Raw genomic sequence first — 21652 nt, 5'->3', positions numbered from 1 at the left:
AGCTACACATGATTGGTGGTACCATAGGATGGTTACCCTTCAACATAACCAGGTGACTTCATATTAGGACTTCATGGATAGGTTGGTAGAGAGGTTTGATAAGAAGGATCAAGAAGTCTACTTTAGGGAGTTGGCATGGTTGAGATAGACAGGCAGATTGGAGTATTTCGTTAGTGACTTTCAAAGGATATATGTTATGGTGCCAAATATCTCAGATGGGAGATTGGTTGCTGTTGTCACAGAGGTTTGCACCCTTGTCCAAAGTTTTTACCTAAGGACAACCTTGTGAAACATGGAAACAACCTCAAAGCTATGGGACTTGAACTATGAGGTTGAGTCTCGGGAGAAGGTCATCTTCCATTTACTATCAGGGTGCACCTAACTACTCTTGGAGAGGAAAAGGGAGAAGAAATGCATGAAAAGCAAATCTACCTATTCTAACCTAAGGGGGTGATGCACCAAAATAGAGTGTTCAACCAATACCTTCCCATATATGCACTATTGAACCATCATGACACTAAAGGATATACACATTCAGACTTGTTTTAACCTAGCAACCAAATGCAGATCAAAAAACTTAGATGAATGACACAAGGAAGAGAAGATTCACTTATATATCATTCACAGGCCAAAAGAGATACAATCATGTAGATTAAAAATCTCTACAAAACACCAATGAGAGGCAAATAGTTCTTGCACCTTCACATTAATGGCTAAAAGAGATAAGGTAGAATGTCATACAGTTCAGAGGTAAAGGGAATTTACAATGAAATTGTAGAGCAATAACAGAGAAGTCAGAGAAGAGTCGACCTAAACAAAATCTACAAAAATTGCCTTTATAGCTCAGGCATAACTAAGATGTCCTCTAATTGAAGTTACTCTACAACCACTACCATTAAGTCTTATAGAGAATAATCATGCAGATCTAGGGCAAATCCAACCTTGGTGCAGACCTAAGAAATATGATCTTTGATGGAACAAGGTCTTGAAAAGATAGAAATGGCGCCATTAAACAATTTTGACTAGGTAGATGGATAGGATCAAAGGTGGTGGAGTGTTCTCCTTCATTGAACAAGCACAACATTCACTCAAAAGTGGTTGAAATCAATCATGAAGATTGGATTGTGCGAGTAAACCTGATATCCCCTATTTCTAGCTTTTGAATCAGCAAGGTCAAATAGTCAACTGGATTCTGGCACCGAGATGAGCCATGTGGACCAATAATTTCATTTTGCTTTGCCACCTTGTGGAGTCTTCATGCATTTGACTATATCTTCTTTACCAACTGCACCACCTCCCAAACTAATCGTGATTGCCTCAGGAAACCGCGACCTTAACTGCAAACCTTTTTGTTAATACCTTGGCTAGGCCTGCCGAGACACATGTTGTTGAGTCGCTATCTCGCTATACATAACTTTCGAGCTCCTTTCCATAGCAAGATAGTGATGGCCGTTGATTTTGCTTTGATCCTTTCCTTCACTATTGGCATTTTGAACTGGACCCCATAGAATTCTGAGGACACGTGGCATTGAGTCGCTATCTCGCTATACATATCCTCCGAGCAACTCTTCATGGCGAGATAGTGACGACCGTCAATCTGAGACCAAATCAAAGATGAGAAACTGCATAGAGTACCATGAAGAAGTGGTGGGTCCCATATTTGCTATGTCGCTATAGTTAAAGGTCAATCATTTCCTCATAGTGACATAACGAGAAATGTCGATCTGCCACCATCTGACGGCCCTAAAGGTACACCCAATCTATCAGTGTACTGACCAATAGGAACATGGCCCACCTTGGCATCACTCGACGGCTTATGGAACAAGCCTAGCCCCATAAGAACACATGTCGCTAAGTTGCTATCTCTCTATGCATAACCTTTGAGCAACTCCCCATAGCAAGATAGTGACGATTGTAGATCAAGACTGATCTAACGATTAGAAATCTTCGTGTGTTTACGGAAGGGGTGTGGGTCTGGGGTACCGATGACATCATAAAATCTGCACAACTAGTGGAACAAAACCCTATTTCAATCACAGTCATCCTTCCACATCGCCTGTGGCCCCACCACATTCACTTCACGGTGCCTCACTATGTTGCTAACAACAAGATGCCTAAGTTTTTCGATAGCGAGATAGCGAGTGCCGAGGACTTATCAAAACTCGGTGCTGAAGAAAGAACAAGATAAATCGATGTCGCCATATTGACTGCTTTCAACTGGGCCCCATGTCGCTATGTCACCTTGAGTAACCCCCGTGCAACTCACCATAGCGAGATAGTGACAAACATAGATCTTAGCAAGATCCAATGGTGTGGAAAGAATGTGGGCTAGTGGAAACAAACTTAGAAAATAAGGAAATACAATAAAGATTAAATCGTTCATTTATTTTTTTTGTATTTCTTGGGGGCATTAAAATAGCATAGAAGATGGGAAGTAGCTGTTGTGGTAGGCCTGCATTTAAACTTTGAATTTTTGGCGGGGGGCAAAAATGAGTAATAGTTGCTTTGTTCACTGAGGGATTATTTGAACCACTGAAGGGTTGAGTAAAATCCTTTGATCCATTCAATTTGCAAGAAGTGATAAAGAAGGCTAGAAGTATCGAATAATTAGCCCAAGTAAATAAATTTCAGTCAAAGGGTGCATCATCTAGCAAAGACAACAAACCATTCTTTAAGAAACCTAAGAGGAATGAAACAAAGGCTAAAAATAAAGATAAATCATGTGCTCCCTTGGATAGAGAGACATTGAATGATTTAAGAAAGAAAAAACTTTTTTTTTATTACAAAGGACCCTATGACATGAACTGCGATTGTCCTTTGAGGCCAAAGGGGAAAGCAAACAAGGTTATGTGGGCTTATTATGAAGATTCTAATTTCAAAATTTTGGACCAACAATTTGAAAATGAGGAATCAATTGAACAAAAGTAAGGCACAAATGATGAAAAGTTGAACAAAATGGCTATAGGTGATGAGGAGATTGAGGGTAGACTTAAGGAGGCCCATCTCACTAGTGTACAACAAGAAGGATCATTCAAGATGAGAGGGGCATTGGCTAGGAAATGAGTTATCACTTTTCTTGATATAGGTGCTACTCACAATTTTATTGATTCTAGGTTGATTGAGAGGCATGGGATACAAACAGAGTAGTTTGAGGGTCTGAGAGTGAGGGTAGGTGATGACTACATCCTCAAATTTGATAGGAAGATTACAGGTCTACCCCTAAAGATCAACAAATTTGATTTCAAAGCAAATTTTTATGTTGTTAAAAAGGGTGATACAAATTTATTTCTTGGCATAACTTGGCTACACAATTGTAACATCCCTTTTAATTCTGAATTAAATATTTTGATCCCTTAACTTGAGAATTTCATCAAACACTTTGCACACAAAGGATATATTGTAGATCTAAATTATGATTTCTTTCTAAATGCCAAACTTTAATAAATATGTTTGCAAAGAACTCCAAAACATCTAACAATGAAGATGCAAATGTTTTTGTATTTTTTGAAACATATAGCACTAGTTACAAATGAGAAAATATGCATCTACAACAATAAGACATTAGGGCAATGCCTCCTATGATATTTAATGATACTCTAATACTTTTTGAAAACTTTTTGATATAAGATTCTAATATAAATCATATTACAAAACTTCCACAATTGATTTCTAAATCCCTACAAATGCCCTAAGATATTCTAATCTAAGCTCAATGAAATGCAAAGTGTAAACAGATAGGAACCTGGAAACTACCCAAAAAAATTGGATTTTACTATAGCAATGGTACTGGAGCAGAAATATTGTAGTGATGGTACTATAGCAGAAATATTGTAGCGAGGGCACTATAGCAAAAATAAGCCAGCGATGACATTATAATAGTGACATTGTAGCGATCACAATGTAGCATCGACACTGTAGAGATGACACTGTTCACCTTCAGCTACAGGAAAGTCTTTCAAACTCCTCTAGAATAATCAACCAAATATCCTAGCCCTACTGCTATATGTTTGGGTATTAATATCAGACTCATTACTTTAATTTAACTTCTCAAATCTGGCCCTAGGCCACAAATTTAGCACAATGAAAAGAATGATTCATCTTCTCCAATAATTGCAACCTTTCGTGAGATCTTTCACCACCTTAGTTATGCAAATCAATGGGAGTCTTTGTTCCCAATAACCAATATAGAAAACTATAGAAACCCTTGGCTCCACAAGTTATTAGGCGAAGTAGATGGCAACATATTTAATGTCCAACAATGAGGCTTCCATCCATCTTTTCCTCCAAGAGGTCAACCCGCTTGTAGAAGAAATAGAAATAATATTTAATTTCACTTTCTAGAAGATTCACCCTTTCTTATAATAATAATTAGTTGTACTTTAAAGTAATATTAAAAATATAATTAATATAAAGTGAAAATATCATAGGCTATAGGAAGTTTGTGGCTGCAAGAAACATGTAACTACCAAACATTTTTGGTTGCAAGAAGAGTGTGACAATAGTAAGAACTACCCACACAACCCCTATCCTCAAAACCTTGGCCTACAAGGGTCCAATTATAGGCCAAACTCCATTAAATTTGAGTGCAATGGGACATTATAGTCTACCCTCCCTCAAATTGCTTGTCCTCAAGAAGTCTCAACTATGGATGCTGCAAAATTTCTTCACCTTCCTAATTAGCATCCTCAACTAACAAGTCCTTCCATTTTATCAACTATGCCCCAATGATTCATCTCCTTAGATGTTTCTCCCTAATATCCAATCTAGCCCTAGGCACTAGAATCAATAAACCCTCATCATTTAAGGGTGGTAGAGTTGTGGAAGGGACCACATGGTGTCCCAATGCTTTCTTGAGGTGTAACACATGAAAAAAATTATGAAAATTACTATTAGCTAGTAACTCCAATTTGTAAGCTACTTCACCCACACACCTGATCATTCTGAAGGTCCATAGCATCGTGGATTGATCTTCTCTGCACCATTCTTCTTGTGTGTAGACTATCTATAAGGCTATAGCATCAAGTACACCATATATCCTACCTCGAATGAACATTCAACTCTTTTCTAACCTACAAATTACTTCTATTGGTTTTGTGCTCTCTAAATATTCTCCTCGAGAGTCCTCATGATATCTTGATTTCCCTACAGCAAAGATCCAACACTAGGCACTCTATTATCACTCATCAATAAATCAAGAAAGTTGGGTGTCTCATAACCATACAAGACCATAAATGGTGTCATCTAAATGAAAAGATGATAGGTGGTATCATAGAAATACTCCACTGAACCCATCCTTTTTATTGCCCTACAATATAGTTCGTGAGATACCCCTTCTTGGTTAGATCAAAAAGTGGTGCTACATGCTATGAATATCCATTAACAAATCTGCAATAAAAACCACACGAACCCAAAATTCCTATGAGTTGTGTGAGACTTACAAGTATAGGCTACTCAATTATTGTCTTGACCTTGTCTAGATCTATATGTACTCCTTGCATGTTGATGATGTAGTCTAAGTGCAACAACACTTTGAAGCCTAATTCACACTTGTATTCCTTAACATACAAGGATTATTTTCCAAGAATACCCAAACCTATATTAAGATGTGTAATGTTCTCCCTCCATGATTTGTTGTTCATTAAGATGTCATCCAAGGAAACTAGCACAAACTTCCTCAACTGGTGTATGTCTAGATGAAAAGTAGGTTTTTGTTACTCCTTATGTACTAGCATCAAAACATAATCTATTTCCCACTCAACTATGTCATGACACATGAGTTGTTCTATCATCCTAAAAGATATAGTCTTGCAACTAGAGTCTGTAAGGGCTTTAAGCACGTGGCTCTTCCCATCCATCTTAAACCTTATTTTCATGTCATGAAGATTAAGGGTAAACTCACCCATGTCATGAAACCATGTCATTCCCAATACCATATCAATATATCCCATGTTCAACACATAAAAATCTACCATAAACTCAAATTTATTCAAACTCAGGCAGATCTAGAATCTTTTGGTTGCACCTAAGAGTGTAGTTGTCTATAAGCTTTACTCTTATACCCTATTGCCCAATTTTCAGTCCTATTCCTTTTAGCTCTAAATTGTAGTCAAGTCAATGTCCAGTTTGAGTTCATGTTTAGAATGCCTTTAGGATGAGCTCTTTTCTCATCATCCCCTTTCAAACTAACCTATGCGGGAAATCATGTAAGCATTGCACTGGTCAAAGAATAGGTGATTTAGGATTTGGTGGGAAATCATAAGCATCTCTTTGATGAGAAGAAGGTCTATAAGTTCTAATGATTCATCATTTATAGATTTTGAAGGATTTTGAAGACAAAGATTTGCAGTAATCACATCTCAATGGAAGATATCACAAGTGATCAAGCTCACAATGCAGAATAAATCAATTTGTATTAGTAGCCTACATGGATGAGCAAAAAATTCAATCAAAAAAAATAATACATGTCATTGGTCAGTTGAAAAATCAATTGCTCTTAGAAGAAGATCCCTAGTTGTTAGATGAAGAGTAGATCAATAGTGTTTGCAACATCGTGAGCGATTGGTCATAACCTAAGTTTAACATTGTGAAAGAGTGAAATCAAGTATGTATAGCTTTGCAAGGGTTAAAAATAAATCACGAGTTAATGTTGTGAAGTAGTGAAAAGTCATTGATTGAATGGTCATAGGCAGGTTAAGTTAATCATGAGTCAAGGCTACGAAGTAGCAAAAAATCATTGATCGCATAGTCATAAGCAGGTTAAGTTAATCATGATTCAAGCCATAAAGTAGTGAATAAGAATAAATCACATAGTTGTTGTTGGTTAGAGGTAACTCAAAGTTAAGGCAATGATAGAGAGAAAGCATATAAATTGCATGATCGCATGGTCACAGGTAGTTAAGGAGAACCCAAGGTTAATGCTCTGAAGGTACAAAAGCAAGTAATTGTAGTGTCGCAAAGAGTTAAAGTTGGCTCTTAAAGTAAGTTGAAAATATGTGAAAGATAATAACAGTTAAGGTAAACAGTGATCACATGATCGTGAGCTAAAAGGTATTAGTCCTAAATGGTCATCACAACATCGCATGTAGTCATCTAAACTATTAATTCAATGTCATAAAGTTATGAAAAGTGATATTGACAGTTAAGTATGAAATGGTCACAACATCTCAAGTCAGTACTAATTAATGGAAATCTAAGTTGCGATGATGTGCAGAGAAAACAACATGACACATGAAGTAGGTGGACCCACATTGCAAGACAAAGCAAAGATTTAAGATCTTTCATTCCTAGTCATCAGATCCAAAAGATCAATGCTCACTACATGTTCACAAGTGATTAAGGATAACCTATAGTTAATGTAGAAAATTAGTGAAAAGTCATGGATTTCATGGTCACAACGGCTAAAGACAAATCATGAGTTAAAAGTAGTGAAGCTACAAAAAGACTAAAGATCACATGGTCGCAAAGGGTTAATCATAACCTGGGGTTGAAGCTGTGAAGGAGCGATAATTGGTGTTCACATGTTCGCAATGGGTTAAATGAAACCTTGAGTTAACTTAGCGAAACAACAAAAGTTGATTGATCACATCGTCACATTAGAAGAAGATATCGAATGAATAATAAGAAGCCACAAGGAAAAATAAAGAGCATGATTATGTTTTAATTTTGATCGTTAATTTGAGATCAATAGGTGAAATTCAAACTTGCAGTGATCATTGGAATTCAAATTATATGAATATGGCGGCAACAACAAAATATGAAGAGAATGAAGATTTTCGTAGGTTCCTAAAGCAGTAAGAAGATAAACAATCATCACTTGTTTCAGAAGTGTCTTGAAGTCGAGATCATCAATGGAAAGATGCCGCATACCCATATCATTTGTAGATTAGATATTTTTATGTTTTATTCCTATTCTTCTTTTTATTATGTGACTGTTGCTCTACCAAAATGGAGATATGACATTAAACTATAAATTTAATTTCTTCTGATAATACAAAGGTCAACAAACCTGATGGTGAATTGGCTCTATAATTCCATTTACTTAATTTTCTTTTCATGTTTTGTTACCCATAGATTAGTTCTACATTGAGAGTTGAAGGATGGTTACATGTGATTTTTTCATCGCCTCATGTATTCCATTTCACCATGGTAGTTACAGTATAAGTAATTCCATTTACTTTTTCACATATGGTTATGCTTCTCCTCTTGTTTATTTCATGGCATGTTAGAAGTAATTTCATTGGGAATTGAAGAATAAATGTGGTTGAATCTATTAGTAATTTTTTGGATTCCATTTCATCCAAGTCTAATAGTTAAAACAATTCCATTTTCCCTTATGTGCATCTCTTCTTCTGTTCCTCTTTTGCATTTAGATAATTAATCAACATTTAGAATAGGAGCAAGAGTCAGAAAATCTCTAGATAACCTACTATAGTCATTCCATTGGGTGTGATAGGTTGTCCCAATCTATTTCATCTGAATTGTTTTTATCTACAAATAATTTGGTTATCCTTTACTGCTCTTAGGTTAAGAGCTTATTTTGTCGAAAACTTCTAATCTAAGAAAAATATATTCATTGCACATCATTGCAAATCCTAAGAGAGTTGTACCTTGTAATTCAGAGGTTAGTGATATAACACATACACTGACCCATTTTTTGGTGATATCCTTTTTTTTCTCCAAAAAAATGGGCATTAAAAGAGTCAGGTTATAAAATCTAACAAGAGAACAACTATTAACCAATATACCCTTAAAGTCCTTTATTTGTATGTTGCATCTCTTAACCAACAAGGCATAAATGAAGTTATGTGTGGCTCCAATGTCAAGAAAAATATTATCCATTGCCTAGCTAAAACTCCATATCCCCTAAAGGTTCTATCATGCGGTATGCTAGTGAGACATGCTTCCTATAGCTGAAGTGTCTCTTCTTTTTTTCAGCCTTTTCTTCATCATGTTTTGATTCTGCTACCTCAAACTCTTCTTGATTAGATTGTTGGTCTAAATTTTTAGATTTAGAATCCTGATACAATGCACACATAGCATGGTTAGCATTCCCCTTTGGCCTTAATGGATAGTTATGGGTTGCTTCATTCAATCCTTTGCGACAAAAACACAACTTTATGTACAAATAATTAAGTGTTTCTTGATGTAGGGTTGTTGATTCCCCCTTTGGATCTACTTTTTTTTTAATTGCCCAAAGTATCCTCAATCCATTTGTGTATCATGTTATGATGAGTTAATGCTACAATAATCTTATCCTCCTCCACCTTCAATTGAGTCTCCAAGGTATGAACAACTTCAGTTGCACATGAAGAACTCACAAGCTATTCTTGTTTTTTCATGTTTGGAATCTTTACCAAATCCTTTGGTTGACCATAATCATCAACTTCATTGTTGTCATTGGAACTAGGTACATTTTTAGATTCATTCTCTGATGGAAATAAGATTATCCTAATGTTATCCATCTTCTTTTTCCTTTGTGTGTTGAGGAGATTAACCTTTCCTTTGACTTCTTGAAGATGTTGTCTTGCATTGGTAGTCACCAATTTAGCATTTTAGCTTTTGGTAACCTTTCATCATTCATTTTTTTAAACATCTTTAACTCTTTAATGCCAAAGTATGTCATACCAGTTCTCATTTAGTTGATATCTTTGTGTTTACTTATAGGTGTAGGACTTCCATCAATAAATGATATCATAGTGTTGACTTCCTCATTATCACAAGCTTCTATTTCATGAGAATGATGGTGCATAACACAATTATCCTCAAACAAATCAATAATGATATCGTGCCATTATAAAGTGTTACCTTCAACACTTGTAATCAAAACACTTAGGTCTACTCCACTAAGTAGAGGATCGACCTTCATATCCACCTTAAGAGGCTCAATCAAATGATGAAGTCTTTGTAATTGCCCATTCCAAAACAATATCTCTAACTCAAATGAGTCTAAATTTGAATCATTATGTTGTGTCCTATTATCCATACACATACCCACATCCAAGGAACTATTGCTATGTACCTCAATAGATAACTCAAATGCATGTTCATCTAGCTTGAATTCTTAGGACTCCATGCTAACAACTAAATCTTCAAAGTTTCAAACTAATTTTCTAAGAACTGTTTTGAAAAATCAAACTCATCATAATAAGAATTTACATCATACAATCCATCATTAGTACCCATTGCTTGAGTAATACCACACGACATCTCAAGGATAGTTTCCTACACCACTAGCCTTTGAGGATCCAAGTTTTCATAATTGTTGTCATAGAAATCATAAATGTCTATGCAATCTCCATTCATGGCCTTGGTATCTTGAGTATCAAAACCTAGGGTCACTTCCATAACCTCTTGTGAATCCTCTTGTAAGGAGGATATAGTCAAATTATCATTCAAGGATATCATATTGTTTTTCATATTCAAATTTGCATGTCTATCAAATTCATCATATAATTTTTTACATACCTTATTGGAACTAGCAGACATAAAGTCATTCTCCTTTATCATGGGTCGAAGGTTCTTATGAATCTAAGACTGAGATGTATTTCCCACTTCCATCAAGCTGTAATGAACCTTTTTTAAGGTCATTCATTTTTTTGCAGCTTTTTCCTTTATTTATATCCCTTTGCCATATTTTCCTTATAGACTTTTTACTGTTTAGGTATCTTACTATTTTAGATCTCTTATTGATCTTATAACCTATATGCTATGAAAGGCCAACAATGAAGTCTTTGATTGATTGCTATGATATTGTTGTGGATCCGCTGCGTAGATGAAAAATATATTAATATATGAAATAGTTTCTCTTTAATGCCAATTCAGATATAACTCATTAATTAATAGTCTTCCTTCATTCTGTATGTGACTCATTCCCTTTTACTTATCTCTAGTCTCCTTTGTATATGTCATTGTTGTTCATGTAGTTTCTTCTCTGCAATGATGATTCTGTTAATAATTGGATGAACATACAAGTTATTGTGTATAACTCTCTCCCATATTCTATTTTGTTCTCTCATCTATTGTATCTTTCTTTGACGTGAGGCTTAGTTTTTAATTATTACTTCTTGCTTCTCCCTTGATTGAATGGCTTGGATTTTTATTTTATACTTTACCCATCAATCATTGCAACTCTTGAGAGTAAAAGTTAGGTCCTTTCATGACCTTTGCTAATCAAATAATTATGTCAGGTTCTATTAATATCCTTTCAGTATAAATATCAATTTGTTATCTCCCTTAAGGAGTCCTCTTATAGTCTTACCAATTGTAGCTTACTAGATTAGTGCTGTTAGGAATAGCCATTGCATCCTTCCATTCCAGCCAGTAGTCATTGCTAACATTGCATCTTGTGATATTGTTCAAGTATATGAAATCTTTAGTCTTACCAACTATTAGTAAGATATGGATTACCAACATAACAATTTGATCTCCTACTTAATATAATATGCTTGATCATACTCATCGATTATTGTGCAATCCAATTGACTTAGTACCTCCGACCATTGTTTAATTGATTCATTATCAACTTTCACCCTTAATCAATATTAATAGATGAGACATTAGCCAATTGTGCACAGTTGCAATCTTAACCATTAATATTCATCTTTAACATTGATTGGTGCTTGTACCTTTGTCGTGGTATTTACAATTGATTTTAAAATATATTCAGATAGCTATTTGCTGATGTGTAAGCCATGTCAAAGTCTTTTCCCATGGCTTATTTATTATTATAATCGGTGTTCCTTTATCAATGACAAGTCAGTGTTCATGGTAGCAATACTTAATATTCATAAATGATATATTAGTATTATATTATTCGTTATATTATTACATAGTATATTTACTCTATATATTTTAATAATATTTATTTCTCATATTTTTAAGTAATATATTATTCATATTTATATTACAATTATAATATTATTCTTGAATATGTTCATTTCATAATATTTTATAAAGTATTTGATATATATAATTATAAGGGAGAATTGATCGATATTGAATTGATCAATTCATAATTAAATCAATTTACAAATAATTGTATAAATATTAGATGATATTAGTTTCAAGATCTAAATATGTATATTTACATATTAACCAAATATGTTTATATTTAAATAATAATTTATATTTTTATGAATAATATAAATAATTAAATAGAATTATTATTATGAATAATTACAAATTATATTATTATGAATAATATAATTAAATAGATAAATCATAAGTATTTATCTATATAGTTTATCAATATTATTCCTTTTGTGAATACTTAATAATAGTATATGAATTATTATTATATTTTATCTGATTATAGGATTCTCTTAGGAGGGGTCATGACACAAGCACAGGTAATGTGATACTGTTAAGGATGATATTGGTAATAGAAGGGCAACATAAGGCTTGGGTTAAGTGGATATATCTATGTGAGTATTATTATAACTCCACTTATCACATGTCTATATAGATGTCACCATTTGTGGCATTATATGGATATGAGGCACCTAGTTTCATAGATTTGTTGCTGTCAGATAGTAGAGTGCCTAGTGTTGGAGACTTATTACAAGAGAACCAAGACATTGTAAAGGCTTTTAAGGATAATATCACTAAGGCGCAAAATCAACAGAAGTAGTATGCTAATTAGAAGAGGACTAAGAAAACTTTTGAGGTAGGTGATATGGTATATATGATGTTGTAGCCTTACCGTCAGTCCACTCTCAAAAAGAGCGGTGTCGAGAAACTTAAGCCACATTATTATGGGCCTTTCAAGGTGATCAAGAGAGTTGGAGAGGTGGCTTATGAGTTGGATTTTCTAGAAGAAAGCATAATTCAAAATGTTTTTCATGTGTTACATCTTAAAAAAGTGTTAGGACACCATATTGTTCCTTCTACAGTGCTTCCACCCTTGGATGATGAGGGAAAATTGGTATTGGTGCCAGAGGCTACCATTGGTTTTAGCGAAAGGAACATGAGGTGACATACTATAAGGGACTATCTAATGAAATGGAATGACTTGTTGGTAGAGGATGAGACATGGGAGAATAAGGAGATTTTGCAGCACTCAGGGTTGGAGTTGTTTGAGGACAAGAAATTTTAGGGAGAGCAAACTATAATATTTGTAGGATTTGATGATGAACAAATCCACGGATCCCTGGATATCCTGCATGCAAATAACCTATCACAATGAAGTAAGAAAGATAGAGAGAAAAGGGTTTGCTCAATAAACAAGAAGATTGTATTTACTTGTGCAAAACAAAATGAATAAATTTACAATAGATCAATCCTTATGAAGGAGATCAAAAACCCAAAAGGGAAACCCTGAGAGGTAAATGACATTTAATAATTATTAATTAATTGTTAAATGGAAATTCAAGTGCATAAATGGAAATCTTAAGAAAGGAGTAAAGTTAATTTAATAAATTAAATTAAATTAACCTTTTACTCTAACACCCCCCCTTAAAATGAGCAACAATGTACTTACAAATAATGCAAAAAGAGAAAGTAAACTACAATGCAATGCTAAAAGAAAAATGTGGGTCTCAACAACAAGGCCTTATGACGTACCCAATCACAACCAAATATTTATGAAATAGAGAAACAAAGAAAACCTAGTGGGAAAAACCCTACTCCAAAAAGAGATAGAAAATGATGCACAACTAAAATATCTGAAGAGACTCTCTGAAGACCATAAGTACAATGAACACTTGCCCCCCCCATGATAGAAGCTTGAGACTCCATAGCCCCCTTAGAATGGAAAAACTCCTATGTCGATGAACATATCAATGTGGATCCAATATGAAAGAAACAAAGGCAGTGGACAAGGAGGGTGAAACCCCTAAATGTAAGGTGAGGCTGGAAGTCCTAGCTGATTCTCAAAGGAGAATACATGAGAATCCTAAAATGGAATCTCCAATGGAGGTGGGATATCCAGTGTGTCAAATCTATCTTTTGAGAGGAGATGTGTGTTTTGGAAATATTTTTAGATAGATATCTTGATAGTTGTCATTTATGGCAACACATATATAGCATTTCGTTTATGCATTTAGAGTTAGAAAATTGTCTAAGTCTTAGACAGTTGAAGCAACACAAAGACATATGAGATGTGTATAGAAAAAACACTTCGAGTTACCTTATGTGTAGTTGAGGATATCATTATGAAAATTTCATGATGATGTCGGTAAGTGCATAGATGCGTATGAACATTACAACGTGAGTTATCATTAAAATATTAGCATGGGTATTTGACAGAGCATATTAGAGAATTGAGGTGTACGACTTAAGAAATTATTTTTGTAACAAAATAATTACTAAGTCTTGATGAGCCGGCTTTGTGGATATTATTCCATAATTTATTTTATATTATATCAAGCGTGTAAACACATGAAGGCAGACTGAGTAGAGAATTACTTATTTGTGAAGTATAAGTAAAGATCTTATCTTGCGCAGATAAGTGTGTGATATATGTGAAGCAGATGTGATGAGATATGATATGCAAACTATTGTATAGACAACTTGAAAGTTATGTTAGCCTTATGTGATGTGAGATCTGATGTATGATCAGAGAAAGTACAAATTACAACAATGAGAAAGTACTATATGTATATTTATTCTCATGAAGAACTTTATTATATAAATGAATGTTAGGGTAGTGGGATCTTCTTGAATACATTGTAATTGTCCTACCAAATCTTAATAGTGTTGAAGAAACTCCTAATAGGGTTGAGGCTTCTAAAAAGGCCTAGTCCTCTAATAAGGGCTTGAGACACTATATGTACTTCATAGACTCCTAATAGGGTCAATATCCTTAACAAGATCCTTTTGTTTAGTGAATCATCTTTTGGGTATCATCCCCACTGAGGTTTTCTCTTGGCCAAGGTTCCCCTGGTTAAAAAATAATGGTGTTATGAGTTCTGTATGTGTATGATTATATTTACTATTCAACATTGTTGGTTTACTTTCATATGCAAGTTATAAAGTAATTAACAATATTCAATTGTGGGAAAAAGTTTGTAGAATACTATTTCAAACCCCCGCCCCCCCCCCCCCCCCCCCCCCACTCTCAGTATTATCTATTTCTAACAATTGGTATTAGAGCCTAGTTACTCTGAAGATGCTTAACAGTTTGAGTAAGATCCCTATGGATGTGGAACAATCAAAGAAAAACCTTGAAGAAGCTCTTGAATAGATTGACCTTCTTACGTAAGAAAGAGATTACTTGAAAGATAGGTATGAAGATGAAAAAGTTTACATTGGCAAACTGAAAGACAAGATTCATGATGATCTAAAAATCTTGCAAGGAATCAATTGCGTAGACTACTAACAATGATGAAGTAGGAAATCTCAAGAAATAAAATGAGATCTTGAAACATGAACTAAAAATTGTTGAACTTGAGTCTTAAGAAAGATGGTAGTAAGAGTGAACCTGATATGAAATATGAGAATGGAGACCTTAGATCCCGATTGAGTCAAGTAATATCTAAATTAGATTTTATTAAGATTGAGCATGCAGAATTAGAAAAATATCATTGTGAAAGGGGAATTCACACAAGCTAAAAAATAGTTAGAGAAACTTTATTCCAGTAGTGAAAAAAAATTGATGAACAAATATTTCACCAGAGACCTTATGATAAGACAAGACTTGGATATCGTATTGGAGAGAAATCAGCCAAGAAAGTTTAAATCAAAAGAGAACTAGATCCAGTTGTTGAAAACCCTAAAGAATCTGATCTGAGTAAGGTAGAATCAAGCACAACTACTGAAGCATCAAAATAAATTGAATTAGTTGATTTATCAACAAAACATGATGAACCTAAGAAAATAGAGCAAGTTGATAAACTTAAGAAGATTAACTAGCCAAGTAAGTAAGACATGAGTTCAGAGGTAGATGTTTCATATGCAACAAAGTTGGTCATATGAAAAGAGATTACATAGGTAAGTCTTTTAAACCTATTACTAATTTCTATTGTTATAATTGTCATGGTTATGGACATAAAGTAGTAGATTGTAAGAAACCTAAGTTTGATGGTAATAGCACAAATAATAGAATGTTTAGGAATATTAACCCTGTAGGTAATGAAAGAGGGAGATCATAGAGTAGATCTAATGATGGAGCAAGATCTGATTGAGAAAAGCAATAGTTTGTTACAAGTGTAACAATCCTGGACATATTGCAAGAAATTACAGAGAACCTGAAAGTTAGAATGGAACCAATTAGAGAAGGAATGAACCTATATGTGAGCTATGAAATAACTTTGGACATAGAGCAAGATCCTATATAATCGACAAAAGAAACTTCAATAGGAATCCTAACTACAAAAGGAACAACAACAAAAATAATAGAAGGAATGGAAATGGTAGTGATAAAAGTCATAAGGAAGCAATCAAAGAACAAGTTGATGAATTCAAGGAAGCTTTTGTGAATGCTAAGGATCCATAAATTTCTTATATAGTGTTGGAGGAATAGTATTTTGATGTACTCGATGAGACACTAAAGTTAAACAATTGTTTGTGACTCATCCTACTTGAATTAAGTAGTTTCAAAAGAGTTAGAGTATTAATTGGTCATAACTAATGTTAGAAAGCAAGTTGGAAGTTACATAGTTAATAGGAGGTAAATGACATAGAAAGGAATCTGTGGTCGAGTGTGCAAGAAAAGATATGTTCTCAGGAAGATTTGAGAAAGAGAACAAGTTTACTAGTAAATTATGATAATATTTGAATTTGTGGTAGATACACATTTAATGTGTTGTACAATTTAAAATAATTTAAGGATTGCAAACAAGATTATGAGTACCATTTGATCATGTGAAGTATCTTGAGCAAATTGAAGAGTGATTTGATAGTGAATTGAAGTCCGAAAAGAAGTTCTTGAAGCACAAAGTTGCAGAAGCCCTAAATGCAATTTTAATGTATTTTATGAAGTTTGAATTCATTTTTCTAGTGCATATAGTTACAATTAAAATGGCTAGTTAGACCATTTATGATGTGAGTGAAAGGCCAAGATATGTATTCAAGAAACACCTATTTGTTTCTCTTATGGATGATCTGTTAGGTACATTTTTGCAAGTTTTGGAGAATGTGCTTCATGTCAAAAATATCATAACCTACATCCATTGCAAGATAGAGAGTATAGGTGATGTAGATATACACACAGACTTAGGATTCATGTGAAATAATGAACTAACCTTGAAGTCTAAGTATGCACACCTAGATGGTTTGAATCTTGTGAAGTATATGTTCTATACTGAGTTTGACAACCATGATTGGACCTGAATCATTCTAAGTAAAGTCCATGATGATATGTTTTGGTTAGGTGATGCATAGGTAGCAATTGAAAATGACCTAATTCATAAGGTCACAGGTTTGAGTAATGAGGGATGTAACCATATTAATGACAAGAATGTGAGGAAAACTATAGAGACCAACCTATTTACGAAATTTGATGGAAGGAACATGAAAGTAGATATGATTTAGGACAAAGGAGTACAAGTTTTGAGTAAGATATTAGGGTATGAGTTTAACCATGGCTCAAGGGTTAACTCAATACCAGTTGGTTTCTTGCATGCCACATATGTAATGGTAGTTCAAGGAAAAAAAATTGAATCTGTGTGAAATTATTAGATTATAGTTGTTAGAAAATATTGGCAAATTGAAGAAGACCAAAAGCATAGTTTTTAGATTTGAGTCCCTACTAACTCATTTTTTTTTCTATGCAACAAGGAAGTTCCCAAGTATGACTAATTGGGAGAGCAATGAGTGGGAAATGAATTCAGTAACTTAGATCAAAGATGGAAAGTGTTAGAGATAGTGACATTGATAAAATTATGAAAAACTTCCAGACTAAGATGAAATAGAGGTACAAAATACCTCTATCCATGGTAGAGAAGTATAAGGATGATATATGCTTCATGGTGGAGACTGATAATACCTGCATGGAAGCTGTGGAACCAAGAATAAAGTTCATAGAACCCATGGGATATGAGATGAGCGCAAAATTTATTGAAGGATATGTGCAGATCATACTTCAATCTAAGGACACTGAGTGCCCTAGATGGGGAACCTATGAGGAGAAATGAGAATACTACATTCTAAACTTCACAACAAGGAGAGCAAGAAGAAAGTAGAAAAGGTAATTGATTCCATACTTAAGGAATTAGGTATGACTCATGAAGAATTTAATGAGGTAAAAGGAATTGCACTAGAGATGAAGGCAAGTGGGCAATCCAAAGTGATAGCAACAACCCCAGTTGTTGCTATAGGACCTTCAGAAGGTGTAACCATTTCATAACCATGTGTGTAAGCACCTATTGCATCATATGTAGCATTTTCACAAGTGCAACCAACAAGGAGACAAAGTGATCAACCTAGGAGATAGCTAGAAGTGGAAGAACTTGTTGCTAAAAGGAAGTCAGAAAGACTAGTCAAGGTTGAGCAAGAACCAACATCATCCACAAAAAAAAGGTTCAAGTGGACCACCATTAGACTAGGAAAGAGAAGGAAGATACTGCAAGTTAGTGATTGTGAAGAATCTGAGGATGAAATTGAAGATAGACCAGTGGAGCAAGCCGTACAAGAAGGGAGGATACCCACAGGAAAGAAAACATGGAAGCCTAAGGTAGAAAACCATAACATGCAAATCATTAATGATGATAATTTTGTACAGTTGAATAAGTATTATAGTTTGTACAGTAACATGGGTAGAAGATACTTAGAGAATACCATAATAAGGAACATGATACTATGGAATAAAAGATTTGATAGTATACAAAATAAGATTCCAGAAGACCTATTTAATAGGTTTTTGAACATGAAGAAAAGAGTGTTAGAAGAAGACACCAATTTGAGAATAATAATGATCAACAAGTTGTGTGAAACTAACTCCAAGGAGGACTTAGATAGAATTTTGAAGGGTATTGAGCCCTTGGTGAGGAACAAAAGAAGAGCAATTCTTCTGATGGGAGGAAACTATGAGGATGTGGGGAAGGTAATAGAAGAGGCCATTATGAAATACATGCCCTCAATGCCTACAACAATAGAGGTGAGTGTGTTGACCAAACCTAAGAGTCTAGTATATGTACAAGCTAATACACCTTCCAATGATATGGAAGAAGTAGGAGAGACACAACAGGCACTATCACCATCGCATACAATTATGAGTATTGAATCCATGCAAGTGGATAGTACACACATAAATGTGGATGCAAAGGAGAATCCTTTTGTAGCATTTGGCCAATCCATTGTTGGCAATATCATAGCTTATTCAAGCTTTGATGTTGATGAAGAAGAGGAAAAGAAGAAATAGGCTAAGAAAAAGTAGAAAGAAGCGAAAAAGAGAAGAGAAGAAGAGAGGAGAAAGGAAGATAAAAAGCAAGAAGAAGGTAGAAAGAAAGAAATAGAGAAGGAAAAAGAAGAAAAGAAAAAGAAAGAAGAAGATAAAAAGAAAAAGAAAGAAGAGGAAAGGGAAAGAAAGAAGAAAGAAAAAGAGGAAAGGAAGAAAGCAGAAGAAGACTCTAAGAGGGAAGCTGAGAGATTGGAAGAAGAGACGAAGAAAGCTAAGGAAGAGTGGAAGATTTTAGAACTAAAAGTAGTTACACTCATTCCTGTAGTAACTCTAGTAGCAACAACAACAACAACATCATCTAATGATGATGATGATCAGAAGGGACTAATGAGATCATTGAGAAAATTGTTTGAGAAGAACAAATTAGTAAAGTCTTTGGAGAAGACACTAACTGAAGTCTTGGAAAGAATGTAGAAGATAGTTACCACAACTATAGCCAATCGAGACTTGCAGGTAAAGGCCAAAGAATTGGTGAAAACCTTTGATGAGGAATTCACAACCTTAGTTGAGGTAGCTTCAGTGCAAGCTCATGTAAAGCATGATGCAACACTATTTGATATAGTGTGCACAAATGTGAGAACTAATTTGAGGGCACTTGATGTAAGCATCAAGGAGTTAAGAAAACACATTGATGAAGGGAAGAAATTGTATGGACAGTGTGTACTATCATATAAATACCTAGCAGAGTTTGAGAGTCAGATAAAAGGTAAGTTGAGTGACCTTTATACACTCACTACAAATCTATAGCTCCCTAAGACTAGTATTTAAAAATGTGGCACATAAGTGGAAAAGATCCATAGTGAGATTAGAGGCTTGGAGTATGACAAGGAAAAGGCAGTAAAAAGGTTCTCTAGTCTTAGAGAAATCTTGTCACCTAAGATCATTATTTTGCAGAGGCTATTAGTAACAATGGTCCACCAAGATATTTTTTTTGGGGGGGGGGGGGGGGGGGGGGGTGGGGGGTGAATCAGTTATCCAATAATTAAAACATTTATCCACCTTAAATAATCTTAACCATTCAAAGTATCAAACTTTAGATCACACAATAAAACCTTGACAACAAAGTTTCCTTCACCTTTGCTTTGCTTTACTTATCTTTGCATTCTGCTCTTTGTGCTGCTCACAATCATTCACTTTCCTCTATATGTGACAAAGGAAAATTTCCTTCCTTTATATCAAATCCATACAAAAATTCCATGAGTCAACTACTACACCTTCTTAATTAATTATTATAGGACCACATTAAGAACACATTACACTTAGCGATAACATTAATCTTTCACCTTGTAACTTGAATAACTTTCCATACATGTAATATTATGATGAGGGAGCTTAGTTATGTCATCTCTAGGATGTCTTTTTCACATCTTTAACTTTGGCTTCTCAGAATAAAAACTCTGCTAAGAGATATAACAAGTTTACCAAAATATGCCTCTGTAAACTCTATCTCAGAACAATCTTCATCGAAACTAACTTCTTCTAGACTTAATATCTTAGGCTTCTGAGGTTAGCTTTATATATTAGACACTTAGTAGTATCTCTCTTTAACCTCACTTAATGAAAATGCTCAATTGTCTATCCATGCCAACTTGATCTTCCATTGTTCTTCTACCAGATACCATAGAAAATTGCTATGTTGACATCAATGACAAACATAGTCATGAATGTAACATATCATCATGATAATGATCTAATCATGTTTCTACAATACTCCCCCATAGGAATATCATCAGCATTATGCTTCCAACAATCTCCCCCTTTGTCATTAATGGAAACATAGATAAAAAACATCTAGTTCCAAAAATACCAACTACAAAAGACTGTTAACCTTTCTTTTCAAATCCTCTTCATCAATCTATGAGGCCTCGCCCCAACCCATCATAGCATAGTGATACATTTTTATTTTGATACTCATGACTTGAGATGTTGAGATACTATCGGATACTTTGGACATATTATATTATTTCACATTGTGTGATGTTTACTTTCAGATATTTGAGTTTGTTATTTAATGCTTTATGAAGATGTATGTTGATGAAGTAGGTAAATGTAGGATTAACACTTTGATTATGAAATTATAATGATTAAGAATATGAGTAGGATGAGAGAAACCCTGATTGAATGAAAGATGTATGTTTTAATGATTCCCTGATACATATATACATATGTGCATGTGACTTTATGGGGCTACTGATGTGTGCAATGAGTGTGTAGGATATTTAGCCGAGAAACTCGATGGAGGAATGAAACTGACCCCTATGTGTCATTTGTGGAAACCCCGTTGTTCGTATCTTAATTGTATTGTGAGATGTATGA

General features: G+C 34.4%; 1 protein-coding gene across 1 annotated transcript in view; it reads left to right on the top strand.

Annotated features, from left to right (window-relative positions):
• Window positions 1-21652, top strand: part of LOC149540187 (DNA polymerase epsilon catalytic subunit B-like) — a 54812-nt gene that overhangs the window by 616 nt on the left and 32544 nt on the right. The gene's annotated exons all lie outside the window — the stretch shown is intronic.

Source organism: Cupressus sempervirens, chromosome 9 (genome assembly GCF_028749045.1).
Source record: "Cupressus sempervirens isolate cs-2001-9-10 chromosome 9, ASM2874904v1, whole genome shotgun sequence".
NCBI classification, from domain to species: domain Eukaryota; kingdom Viridiplantae; phylum Streptophyta; class Pinopsida; order Cupressales; family Cupressaceae; genus Cupressus; species Cupressus sempervirens.
Note: the sequence above shows the minus strand (reverse complement) of the source record. Positions and strands in the feature narration are given on the sequence as shown.